This window comes from Anolis sagrei, chromosome 6 (genome assembly GCF_037176765.1).
Source record: "Anolis sagrei isolate rAnoSag1 chromosome 6, rAnoSag1.mat, whole genome shotgun sequence".
Taxonomy (NCBI): Eukaryota; Metazoa; Chordata; class Lepidosauria; order Squamata; family Dactyloidae; genus Anolis; species Anolis sagrei.
This window is the reverse complement of record NC_090026.1, coordinates 110,985,298-110,996,619: the sequence shown is the minus strand read 5'-3', so window position 1 is coordinate 110,996,619 and position 11,322 is coordinate 110,985,298.

Sequence of the window (11,322 nt, the reverse complement as noted above, 5' to 3'; positions counted from 1 at the left end):
CAATTGCACAATGGTTATAATAACAAAGTTTTGCTTGTAGGACCCCCAAAGGGAATGCCACTTTTGTTGAACCTCCTAGAAAGTGGAAGCACTTGCATGATGGTATTTACGCCAGCTTCACTCACAAACAGGAATCCAGTTCCTGTCACTTTTAGGAGACCTAGGAGAAGAGATTGTTGTTGTTGTTTATTCGCTCCGTCATTTCCAACTTTTTTTTTTTTGCAATTCATTTTTATTGGTGAATGACATGGACATAACATGGACATAGACAAAATATTGACATTACTGTAAGAAATGTGTGTGTGTGTGTGTGTGTAAACTATAGAAAAAGAGAAAAAAGAAAAAAGAAACACGCACATTAATCAACGATAAAAAGTCATTGACATGACTGTAATAGCTGGTTTCTATTACAGTGAAAGTAGGTGAACATGGTTTAAGAGAAAAGTAGGAAGTGAAGAATGGGGGTGGAAGAGGGGAAAGAAAAAAAGGAAAAGAAAGGTAAGGGAAACCGGCATCAAACATCTATGTATCACATATACATATAAAAAAAATTCCCATCACTTCCCGATCTTCTAAGTGTTTTAGTATGTTCCATTGCTCTATACTTTATCTTGCTTGTATTAGTCATCATATATTTGACATATCTTGGCCCTTGGGACACTCTTCATTCAATTCTTAGAAGTATTTGTAACTGTTCTTTTTTAAAGAAAGTAATAAATTTGTTCCAAACCGTTTTGTTTGATGGTGATCTATTTTGGGCGACTTTTTGCGTCAATAGATCCATATTCATAATATTCATTGCTTTCTCAATCCAATTATTCATTGTTGCTGTCTTTTTCACTTTCCAAAGTGGGCTATACTTATTCTTGCAGCCGTAATAAGATTTCCAACTCTGCATGCCCTTATGGACCAGCCCACGCTAGAGATCCCTGTCGGCTGTCACCACCTCCAGCTCTTTCAAGGTCAAGCCAGTCATCCATCCATCTTGTACTTGGTCAGCCCCTCTTCCTTTTTTCTTCCATTTTCCCAAGCATTATTCTCTTTTCCAAGTTCTCCTGTCTTCTTGCCTCTAATATCCTTCTCTCCAGTGAGCAGTTGGGTGTCACGTTGCCAGGGCTCTGCCTTATTTAGGTAGAGATGAACCAAACTCCTGGTTTTATCAAACAGTTTAATTAAAACAACACTTACTTGCTGGCTGTTTTAATAGACCAAAATATAAAACATAGAGATAGCACTTAGCCACAGAATAAACAAAAACTTATAGGAAAAACAACTCCATAGTCAAAAGGATCCAGTCCAATGGTCAAACACCGAGAGTTCAGTAAACAAAGTCCAGGGATCAAGATCTATACCACAGTCAAAAGCCAGTCCAAAAGTTCAAGGTTCCAGGATTCCAAGATTACAGGAGACAGGTCAGGATACCGAAAAATCCAACAGACCTGGGGGCGGGGGGGGGGGGGGGGGGACCAACAGCATCCACCACCAAAATACAACAGATACTTTTCTCTCCAAGATCAGTCTCAAGGTTAGCTCCTTAAATCCAGTAACACCCAGCTGCAACCCATCTCCTGCACACCTCCACCCCTAATTGCTTTCACCCATGAACTCCCACTTACAGATTACCAAACCCTCTAGAACTAATACTCACATTAACCCTTCCATCACCACCACCATCAACTGTAGAACATATGACATTGGGCATTATTCCCTGGAGTATGGATTGGCTGGATCTTCTTGGGGTCCAAGGCATTAAGATATCAATATGAATAGACACTGTTCACAGATACACTACAGTTCAAGAGCAGGCAACTCAATTTTCTGCCTAGAAACAGATTTAGGAGACTTAAATGTCAGACTTAAATAGCAAGTACAATCTCAGAAGAGGAAATTTCAGCAGGTGTTACTTTATCATACAACCAGATAACAAGCAACACCTTCTAAAATTCTTTCTTCAACCTTTGTCAATTTTTATTTAGGTAACTTTCAAATTAAGCTACTACAATGCACAAATCCATGTATAAGTTAAGATAGTAATTAAACCACTCCCTGAGTGCATCTATACTGTGGTCTGACACCACCGAAATTGTAATGGTTTACTGCTATAGCAGGTATGGGCAAACTTTGGCCCTCCAGGTGTTTTGCACTTCAAATCCCACCATTCCTAACATTCCTAACAGCCTAAGCGGCTGTGGAGGGAAAGGAAAGGGTCCAAGGCTATTAGGAATGGTGGGAGTTGAAGTCCAAAACACCTGGATAGCCAAAGTTTGCCCATACCTGTGCTATAGAATGGTGGGAGCTGAAGTTTTACAAGGCCTGTAGCCTTCTCTGCCAAAGCGTGCTGGGTGCTGAGGCACTAGCACTCTTTGGCAGAAAAGGCAACAATTTGTGAACATCATAAAATTACAAGTCCAAGGATTTCATAGAATTGAGCCATGGTGGTTCAAGTGGTGTCAAACTCCATTCATTCTGCAGTGCATATGCACCCTCAGTTGCTTGATTGATGGATCTTAGCTTTTCTCTTTAAAAGAAGAAGAAACTCAAAAACTTAGATCTTAAAATTGTGCATCTAATCCCAGAGGTCCGTATAATCATTGGTCGATTCTGAAAAGTGGAGGCAAAAGTGCCACAAATACCATCTGGGAGTGGGATCCTTTTTTTCAAGCTTGACTGAACAATTGTAACTTTTTTAGGGCTTTCAGTCTCTTGGCTTCTTTTATCAGCTGTTTGTTTTACTCCGGGCTTTCCCCCATCGGGATTATGAATGCTGGAAACAAAGTCTAGGAGTAAAACAAAGGCAAGGGCCGTGTTTGTTTATTTGGAGGGAGCCAGGATTCATCTGGCTGGAGACAGCAGGCTCCCCCAAGAGAGATAACCCTGATCTGCTGGCTCCTTCCCCTCCTGGTCTCCATCCCCCCCTCCCTTTTGTCATTAAAAAAAATTGGAAAGTTCATAAATGGCTCGATTCGACCTAATGAAGCCCTAGAGCTAACATGAGAAGAGCCCCACTGCTTGCAATATATGAACAGGCACATGGGACAGAAAGGGAATCCGCCGATGCCTCAAGGGAAACTATTTCAAAAATTCAATAATGTGAAAATTCTGCTTACTTCAGACACATCCATTCTCCCGGGCTGGCTTTCATTACGAAGGCCTCTTTGTGACAACGGCGCTTTGTTCTTCAGGAGTTAATCTTCTTATGCCGCCCTTGAAGTCCGGAGTCCAAATTCTGCCCTTGTTTAAGAGCCGCAAAATACACCAGAATCATTCTATACTACAGTTTTATTTTGTCAGCAATTTGGTTTCCAAAAGGGCTTGTTTTAACTCCTGGTGCATGGCTAAAGATGCAATGTGCATTTTGGGGGCTTATTGTTATTCGTCACATTTATGAGCACAGGGCATCATCTTCAAAAATAAAAGGAGCCCCGGTGGCACAGTGGGTTGAACCCTTGTACCAGCAGGACTGAAGACCAACAGGTCGGAGGTTCGAAACTGGGAAAAGCGTGGATGAGCTCTCTCTGTCAGCTCCAGCTCCCCATGCAGGGACATGAGAGAAGCCTCCCACAAGGAGGGTAAAACATCAAACATCTGGGCATCCCATGGGCAACATCCTTGCAGACGGTCAATTCTCTCATACCAGAAGCAACTTATAGTTTCTCAAGTCGCTCCTGACATGAAAAAAAATCTTCAGAAATAATTCTCATAGGTAGATAAAGTTGAGAGTCTGACTGGCCCAAGGTAACCGAACTTCAGACAGACCAAACCAGGATGGTGTAGATATATAATAGGCGCATCTACACTGTAAAATGGATGCAATTTGGCACCACTTTAACAGCCATATCTCAATACTATGGAATCATATGAGTCGTTGTTTTACAAGGTCTTTACATCTTCTCTGCTAAAGAGTGCTGGTGCTTCAGCAAACCACAAATCTCAGTATTACATAACACTGAGCCAATGCAGTTAAAGTGTATCAAACTGCTTTCATTCAACAGAGTAGATGCACCTGAGGGTTGTCCATGTAAAACCTGGAGACGGTTGCTGTGCCTTCGAAGGAGGGGAATTTTGAGTATGTGTTGCTTGCTACCTGGTTGTATGATAAAACAACACATCTTGTCAATGACAACACCATGAATTTCATTGAGTTTTATTGGGCAAGGAATATCCAGAAGTGTGTCCTACAACACATAGAATTTGTTGGTAGCCTTCAGCTCACCCAGACCCCCATCTGTCCTTTCCTCTATCTGCTGATAGGCCAGATTTCTATTAGTGCCTTACACAGATTTAAGTTTCCCTACTGCAGTGGTTCCCAACCTTTCTTTTGACCAGGGACTATTTCACCAATGACCACTTTGACCAGGGACCATTCTCCAACATGAGTACCAAAAAGGTTGTGAATCCGTTTTTGGTCAACTTTAGATTCGGTTTGGTTATTTGGGGTGCTGATTCAGAAAATTGCATTGGATAGATCACATCAGCTCTAGTATCTGATACAGAATATATGCCATTGGGTAGTTGCGATCTGCTTGCCCATAGAAAACCATTTTTAATAATCTAGTGCTAATGTGGTAGTAGTAATCTTTTGTGGATAGTCAGGCTCTCCCCTCCTGACATCACCATTGCCTTGGCACTATAAAGGAGTTTCACTCTTGTTGCCATGTGGTTTTGAGGCAACGGGGTAGTAATAATGAAGCAGCAGACTATATTTTCATTCTTGCAGACCACTGGTGGTCCATGGACCACAGGTTGGGAACCACTGCCCTACTGAATAAACTGGACATTTGTCCTAACTCCAGATAAACTGAATGACTTCATAAAGGATGCATTTACACTGTGAAATCAATGCAGTTTGACAGTAGTTTAACTGCCCTTAGGTTGTAACATCACATCAGCAGCCCCTGGGTGGAGATGGATGTTGTAAAATGTCTCAATTCAGTTTTGCACTCGTGTAAAGCTGTTTATGAAGATGTGAATCCCAAACAGAATGCTGACCAATATTTATGGGATGTCTACCTTGCTAATACGCTGAATATTCATTGAAAGCGCAGGAGAACAAAAAGGTCAAAAGCCACCAGAGAGACTATATCTAAAGGAAAACCTTAGTGGCAGGACCAGGACATGTGTGAGAAAAGGGTCTGTGAAATCTACTTTGCTCTTTTCCTTAAAACAAAGGAAAGCAAAGGCTTTACTCCTGAGCCACAGGGGCTGGATTCTGATCTGCTACATATGAATTAATCTGGGCTGAATTGATTGGATTTGGCAGCCGTAAATACTGGAATCAGTAAAGATAGCCAGCAAGCCCCAGATCTGCCACCCAGATAAGCCTGCCCGATGCCCCGGCTACCAGAGGAGGCTGGTTCCTTTCAAAGCTCCCCGCTCAACCTGTAATCACCCAATATTGAAACCAGATTTACAGGCCCTTTGGAGGAAGGGAACTTTGAGATTTCCAAAGCAGAGGCATTTGGTCTTTCACAAAAAGGTCAGCCCTCCTGTGGTGCAGGGGCTTTTTAATAGAAGCAGTTAAACAGGAGTCAAGAAGAATAGCCGAGGAGACTTGGAATCAGCAGACTGAAAGAAAGAAAGAAAAGCTGCAGTCATTTTTTTTACTTTGGAAAAGGGAGGGGTCCATAGGCAGATGCAAGAGAGGAACACAAAACAGGCCACGCTCCTCCTCAAGACATTCTGCTCAGTTCGGACAGAGCCTGTTCCCAAATAGGCGCAGCCGAAGACACATTTCTGTAAATGGAAACACATTTTACGCACTGGACTTGAAGTTTCCCTTTCTATTTAAAGATATTATTATTAATAATAATTATTATTATTATTTCATGTAATGGCAGCCAGTCAATTATATTACATTTCTAACAGAACAAAGCAAACAAACAGACATAATACAAAATTTGTGAGCTTGATAGTTGATTAAATGTCCTTTGACCAGTAGCTGGCCACTTGGAGTGCTTCTGGTGTTGCTGCAAGAAGGTCCTCCATTGTGCATGTGGCAGGGCTCAGGTTGCATTGCAGCAGGTGGTCAGTAGTTTGCTCCTCTCCACATTCGCATGTCGAGGATTCCACTTTGTAGCCCCATTTCTGGAGGTTGGCTCTGCATCTCGTGGTGCCAGAGCGCAGTCTGTTCAGCGCCTTCCAAGTCGCCCAGTCCTCTGTGGGGAGAGTCTCTCATTTGGTATCAGCCATTGGTTGAGGTTCTGAGTTTGAGCCTGCCACTTTTGGACTCTCACTTGCTGAGGTGTTCCAGCGAGTGTCTCTGTAGATCTTAGAAAGCTATGTCTAAATTTAAGTCGTTGACGTGCTGGCTGATACCCAAGCAGGGGATGAGCTGGAGATGTCTCTGCCTTGGTCCTTTCACTATTGGCTACTACTTCCCGGCGGATATCAGGTAGTGCAATACCGGCTAAGCAGTGTAATTTCTCCAGTGGGCACAGACACCCCGTGATAATGCGGCATGTCTCATTAAGAGCCACATCCACTGTTTTAGTGTGGCGAGATGTGTTCCACACTGGGCATGCGTACTCAGCAGCAGAGTAGCACAGTGCAAGGGCAGATGTCTTCGGGTGTGAGAGAATTTAAAGATATGAAACATGCACACATTGTAACTATGTGTAACTAGACACCACCACTCAACCTTTCAGAAAGCTAGAATCAAAGTGCTATATGAACTTATTGAATAGCACACTCCCATCTGCTTAGAAGTAGGTACTCATATTTGTCTTTCCTTCCATCCATCAGGATGTCCCACACATTCTTTATCAGGATGTTATTACTTAAGACAGAGTTTTCATGTCCATCCTTAAAAGTATCTGTTGACTGGGATTCTAAATATTGTTCAGTACTTGACAGTTTTGTTTTCTTTTTTAATCTTTCCTATGTCAAAATTTCAGATGAGAAATGAGACCTCATGCAGCCAAAATTGACCTAGTGATTAGAATTTGGGCCAGGATTTTATCGAAACTTTGGCTGGCATCTGATCCATATCACAGGGTTGTTTTGAGCATGCAATGGAGGGGTCATTAGAGCTTACTGGGGGAAACAGGAGCCATGGTGGTGCAATGGGTTAAACCCTTGTGCTGGCTGAACTGCTCACTTGAAGGTCAGCAGTTCAAATCTGGGGAGTGGGATGAGCTCCCACCTCTCAGCTCCAGCATCCTATGTGGGGACATGAGAGAAGCCTCCCACAGGATGGGTGAAAGAATTGGCTGTCTGCAAGGATGTTGCCCACGGGATGCCGGGATGATTGATGTTTTACCATCCTGTAGGAGGCATGAGAAACTGCAAGTCGCTTCTGGTTTGGAGAATTGCATACTCTCACCCAACCTTTTTAACTTGTATGCAGAACACATCATGCGATGTGCGGGGCTTGATGAATGCAAAGCTGGGGTGAAAATTGCTGGAAGAAACATTAACAACCTCAGATATGCAGATGACACCACTCTGATGGCCGAAAGCGAGGAGGAGCTGAGGAGCCTTCTAATCAAGGTGAAAGAAGAAAGCGCAAAAGCCGGGCTGCAGCTAAACGTCAAAAAAACCAAGATTATGGCAACAAGAATGATTGACAACTGGAAAATAGAGGGAGAAACCGTGGAGGCCGTGACAGACTTTGTATTTCTAGGTGCAAAGATTACTGTAGATGCAGACTGTGGCCAGGAAATCAGAAGACGCTTACTTCTTGGGAGGAGAGCAATGTCCAGTCTCGATAAAATAGTAAAGAGCAGAGACATCACACTGGCAACAAAGATCCGCCTAGTCAAAACCATGGTATTCCCTGTAGTAACCTACGGATGTGAGAGCTGGACCTTAGGGAAGGCGGAGCGAAGGAAGATCGATGCTTTTGAGCTGTGGTGCTGGAGGAAAGTGCTGAGAGTGCCTTGGACTGCGAGAAGATCCAACCAGTCCATCCTCCAGGAAATAAAGCCCGACTTCTCACTGGAGGGAAAGATACTAGAGACAAAGTTGAAGTACTTTGGCCACATCATGAGGAGACAGGAAAGCCTAGAGAAGACAATTATGCTGGGGAAAGTGGAAGGCAAAAGGAAGAGGGGCCGACCAAGGGCAAGATGGATGGATGGCATCCTTGAAGTGACTGGACTGACCTTGAAGGAGTTGGGGGTGGTGACGGCCGACAGGGAGCTCTGGCGTAGGCTGGTCCATGAGGTCACGAAGAGTCGGAGACGACTGAACGAATGAACAACAACAACAACAACAATGAGAAGCTAGAGCTCAACAGACAGGAGCTTACCCCGCTCCCCAGATTTGAACCACCAACCTTTCGGTTGACCAGCCCTGTCGGCACAAGGGTTTAACCTAAGAGAACCAGAGAAACATCTAAGAGGCAACGCTGGCAACTTTTGCTGGTTGACAAAAAAGTGTACATCTCATGAAGTAAAGCAGGTACTTTGGATACCAAGGCAACTAGGACCAACTCTGAAGCACAAGTGTATTGTGGTTAGAATTTTGGAATAGGTCTCCCTGCTTTGCCATAGAAAACTTCTGGGTGATCTTGGGCAAGCCTCACTTTCTCAGTCTTAGAAGAAGTAAATTGCACATTTCTCAATAAATCTTGCCGGCCCTTATCCTCCATGGAACTACCTTTCTATGGTGATGGGACTGCATGCCCCTGTGAGGATGCAATCCCATCACAGCATCAGCAATGCCTCTTGCCTTGAATATCTTTTACCATCAAAATCTTGTGATGAGACAATTTAACACAGTGTTTCTCAACGTTCCTAATGCCATGACCCCTTAATACAGATTCTCATGTTGTGGTGACCCCCAACCAAAAAAAATATTTTTGTTGGTACTTCATAACTGTAATTTTGCTACTGTTATGAATTGTAATGTAAATATCTGATATGCAGGATGTATCTTCATTCACTGGACCAAGTTTGGCACAAATACATAATACACCCAAATTTGAATACTGGTGGGGTTGGAGGTGGGGGATTCATTTTGTCATTTGGGAGTTGTAGTTGCTGGGAATTATAGTTAACCTACAAACAAAGAACACCCTGAACTCCACCAGCAATGGAATTCAACCAAACTTGGCACACAAAATTCCCATGACCAACAGAAAATACTGGAAGAGTTTGATGGGCATTGACCTTGAGTTTTGGAGTTGTAGTTCACCTACAACCAGAGAACACTGTGGACTCAAACAATGATGGATCTGGACCAAACTTGGCACAAATACTCAATATGCCCAAATGTGAATACTGGTGGTGTTTGGGGAAAATAGACCTTGAAATTTGAGAGTTGTGATTGCTGGGATTTATAGTTCACCTACAATCAAAGAGCATTATGAACCCACCAATGATGGAATTGGGGCAAACTTGGCACACAGAACCCCCATGACCAACAGAAAATACTGTGTTTTCTTATGGTCTTTGGCGATCCCGCTGACACCCCACTCATGACCCCCAGGTTGAGAAATGCTGATCTAAAATGAAACAACAGATAGTGCCACAAAAACACATTGATTACTTTTTCATGTCAGAAGCAACTTGAGAAACTGCAAGTTGCTTCTGGATGTTGGCCAGGGGACGCACGGATGATTGATGTTTTACCATCCTGTGGGAGGCTTGAGAAACTGCAATTTGCTTCTGGTGTGAGGGAATTGGCCGTCTGAAAACGCACTAATGACTTGGTAAGGTAGAAAGCGATAGAAAAAGAAGTGAAAAGCTGCATGCCAGATGTATAAACTCAATCAAGGAAACCAAGCTCTTCTTCTGCACGACCTGAGCAGAGCTGTTGAGGATAAGATGACTGGGCGATCTCTCATTCATAGGGTTACTATAAGTCGAAGCTGAGTTGATGGCAGTTTAACAATAACAATGATAGGGTTGCTATAAATCAAGAGTCATGGCAAAGGTACATATCAACAACAAAGGACCAGCTCTTATATACATCTATGCAGGACTGGCATGTTAGAAAGCAGTAATGGAGTAAGAGCTCATATGTTTTGAATGGAGGATACAGTTTCAGTCTACCAGCATCTTCCATCAAAGAGATCACATAGCAGGTGATGAGGAAAAAGAATTCTGCCTGAAAACTCATAAGTCTGCATCCAGTCAAAGTAAACAATACTGTGCTTGATGAAGAACAGGCTCAATGTAGTCCATTAATGAGATTGTACCATAGTGCTCTCCATGGGTCTCTTTGATCTCTGTAGAAGCATAACTCATGGACCACGAATGTGCATGGACTAGGGAACACCAATCTTTAGTACAAAATGGAGTGCATGATTCTAAACTTGGGTTTATCCAATACCTGGAGGAAAGCCAGTGTGGTATAGTTCTTTGAGTATTGAACAAGGACTCTAGGATAGTGGTTCCAACCTTTTTTTGACTAGGGACCACTCTCCAACATTAGTACCAAAAGGGCTATGAATTGGTTTTTGGTCAGCTTTAGATTCGGTTTGTTTATTTGGGGTGTGATTCAGAAAATTGCATTGGATAGACCACATTAGCTATAGTTTCTGATATGGAACGTATACCATCCAATAGTCACCATCTGCTCGCCCACAGAAAACCATATTTAATAAGCCTCGGCACTATAAGAGGGTTGCGCAAGACCAGTCACTCTCATTGAAACAGTGTCGTAACTGCAAGGCCACAGACCATATTTTAGTTTTTGTGGAAATCATTGGTCTAGGATATCGGAGCCCAAATCCCTGCTCAGACTGTAGAAAGCCAATGGATGACTTTGGGAAAGTTACACTTTCTTAACATCAGAAGATGGCAAAGGCAACTGCCCCCTCACCCAAAAGAAAATCTTGCCAAGGAAATTCTATGAGGGTAGCCATAATTTATAAATAACTTGAAGGCACACAACAATCTAAAGGAGAAACTCTTTCCATATTGTGTTAAGACTATGAAGAACAAGTTTTGAATGTCCTCCTCAAGAGAGGGAGAAAACACAAAGGAGTAATTCTACAGTGGAGATGCGTTCCAAGACCAAACTTCTATCAACAGCTATCTGGGAAGGAATTCCAATGAACTTTAATGCAATTTTTAAAACTCCCAACTGCATTTATAAGCAAAAATAATAAAGAAAATCCATGTATATTTTGGAGTCCTCAGTGGGTTAAACCACTGAGTTGCTGAACTTGCTGACCGAAAGGTCAGTGGTTTGAATTCGGGAGTGGGGTGAGCTCCCACTGTTAGTCCCAGCTTCGAAAACATGCACATGTGAGTAGATCAATATGTACCGCTTCTGCGGAAAAGTAATGGCGCTCCATGCAGTCATGCTGGCCACATTACCTTGGAGGCATCTACTGATAACACCAGCTCTTCAACTTAGAAATGGAGATAAGCA